This window comes from Salvelinus sp. IW2-2015, linkage group LG4q.2 (genome assembly GCF_002910315.2).
Source record: "Salvelinus sp. IW2-2015 linkage group LG4q.2, ASM291031v2, whole genome shotgun sequence".
Taxonomy (NCBI): domain Eukaryota; kingdom Metazoa; phylum Chordata; class Actinopteri; order Salmoniformes; family Salmonidae; genus Salvelinus; species Salvelinus sp. IW2-2015.
Genome location: NC_036843.1, coordinates 28538583 through 28540967, shown reverse-complemented (window position 1 = coordinate 28540967; position 2385 = coordinate 28538583). Strand labels below are relative to the sequence as shown.

The 2385-nt window shown below is 43.3% G+C and overlaps 1 pseudogene; it reads left to right on the top strand.

Annotated features, from left to right (window-relative positions):
• Positions 1-234: 234 nt before the first annotated feature.
• Positions 235-2385, top strand: part of LOC111963094 (gephyrin-like) — a 42686-nt pseudogene continuing 40535 nt past the window's right edge.

Sequence of the window (2385 nt, the reverse complement as noted above, 5' to 3'; positions counted from 1 at the left end):
CTCCTACCTCGCTTTTAACCTCTGGTACGGCTGTTCACTTGTCAACGACCTCTTGTCCAGTCATAGATCTTTGTTTCATTGAACTCTGGTGGGTTACCTATTAAAATGTTCATGTTGATAACTTCTCGCTATACTCCTGTCTCCTAGCATTCCTCTACTCTGCCTGTCTGTTGTAAACCTCTTGACTCTGTGCTGCTCTGTCCATACGTTACTGTACTGTAGCTCCACTCTAGGATGGGGCTCAACAAGGACCACAGAGGCCATAGCAGGACCTACGACTCGCGAGTAACTACCTCTCCCTCTCTCTCTCTATCTCTCTCTCTCTCAATCTATCACTCTCTCTTTCAGTTGCGTTCTATGTATTCTTGTAACATACATGTTCTCCTTTGAGAAGCTGTATGGTGTGCTGGTGGATTCTGGGGATTTTCAGTTCCGGTCCGTTCTCTAGTCGTCTTTTTCTCTCTGCTCATACTCCGTTCTTTTCTCCATTTAGATGCTGTGTATACTCCGTTCTTTTCTCCATTTAGATGCCGTGTATCCTCCGTTCTTTTCTCCATTTAGATGCCGTGTATAATCTTCGTTCTTTCTTCCATTTAGATGCCGTGTATCCTCCGTTCTTTTCTCCATTTAGATGCCGTGTAATCCTCCGTTCTTTTCTCCATTTAGATGCCGTGTAATCCTCCGTTCTTTTCCACTTTAGATGCCGTGTATCCTCCGTTCTTTTCTCCATTTAGATGCCGTGTAATCCTCCGTTCTTTTCTCCATTTAGATGCCGTGTAATCCCCGTTCTTTTCTCCATTTAGATGCCGTGTAATCCTCCGTCTTTTCTCCATTTAGATGCCGTGTATCCTCCGTTCTTTTCCCATTTAGATGCGGTGTAATCTCCGTTTTTTTCTCCATTTAGATGCTGGTATCCTCCGTTCTTTTCTCCATTTAGATGCCGGTGTAATCCTCCGTTTTTTCTCCATTTAGATGCCGTGTAATCCTCCGTTCTTTTCTCCATTTAGATGCCGTGTATCCTCCGTTCTTTTCATTAGATGCATGTATCCTCCGTTCTTTCTCCATTTAGATGCCTGTTAATCCTCCGTTCTTTTCTCCATTTAGATGCCGTGTATCCTCCGTTCTTTTCTCCATTTAGATGCCGTGTATCCTCCGTTCTTTTCTCATTTAGATGCCGTGTAATCCTCCGTTTTTTCTTCCATTTAGATGCCGTGTACCCTCCGTTCTTTTCTCCATTAGATGCCTGTGTATCCTCCGTTCTTTTCTCATTTAGATGCCATGTATCCTCCGTTCTTTTCTCCATTTAGATGCCATGTATCCTCCGTTCTTTTCTCCATTTAGATGCCGTGTATCCTCCGTTCTTTTCTCCATTTAGATGCCGTGTAATCCTCCGTTCTTTTCTCCATTTAGATGCCGTGTATCCTCCGTTCTTTTCATTTAGATGCCATGTTCCGATCTTTTCTCCATTTAAGCCGTGTATCTCCGTTCTTTTTCATTTAGATGCCATGTATCTCCGTTCTTTCTCCATTTAGATGCCTGTATCCTCCGTTCTTTTCTCCATTTAGATGCCGTGTATCCTCCGTTTTTTTCTCCATTTAGATGCCGTGTATCCTCCGTTCTTTTCTCCATTTAGATGCCGTGTATCCTCCGTCTTTTCTCCATTTAGATGCGTGTAATCCTCCGTTCTTTCTCCATTTAGATGCCGTGTAATCCTCCGTTCTTTTCTCCATTTAGTGCCGTGTAATCCTCCGTTCTTTCTCCATTTAGATGCCGTGTATCCTCCGTTCTTTTCTCCATTTAGATGCCGTGTAATCCTCCGTTCTTTTCTCCATTTAGATGCCCGTGTAATCCTCCGTTCTTTTCTCCATTTAGATGCCGTGTATCCTCCGTTCTTTTTCCATTTAGATGCCGTGTAATCCTCCGTTCTTTTCTCATTTAGATGCCGTATCCTCCGTTCTTTTCTCCATTAGATGCCGTGAATCCTCCGTTCTTTCTCCATTTAGATGCCGTGTAATCCTCCGTTCTTTTCTCCATTTAGATCCGTGTATCTCCCGTTCTTTTCTCCATTTAGATGCCGTGTAATCCTCCGTTCTTTTCTCCATTTAGATGCCGTGTATCCTCCGTTCTTTTCTCCATTTAGATGCCGTGTATCTCCCCGTTTTTTCTCCATTTAGATGCCGTGTATCCTCCGTTCTTTTCTCCATTTAGATGCTGTGTAATCCTCTGTTCTTTCTCCATTTAGATGCGTGTTCCTCCGTTCTTTCTCCATTTAGATTGCTGTGTGTCCTCCGTTCTTTTCTCCATTTAGATGCTGTGTGTCCTCGTTCTTTTCTCCATTTAGATGCTGTGTGATCCTCCGTTTTTTCCATTTAGATGCCTGTGTGT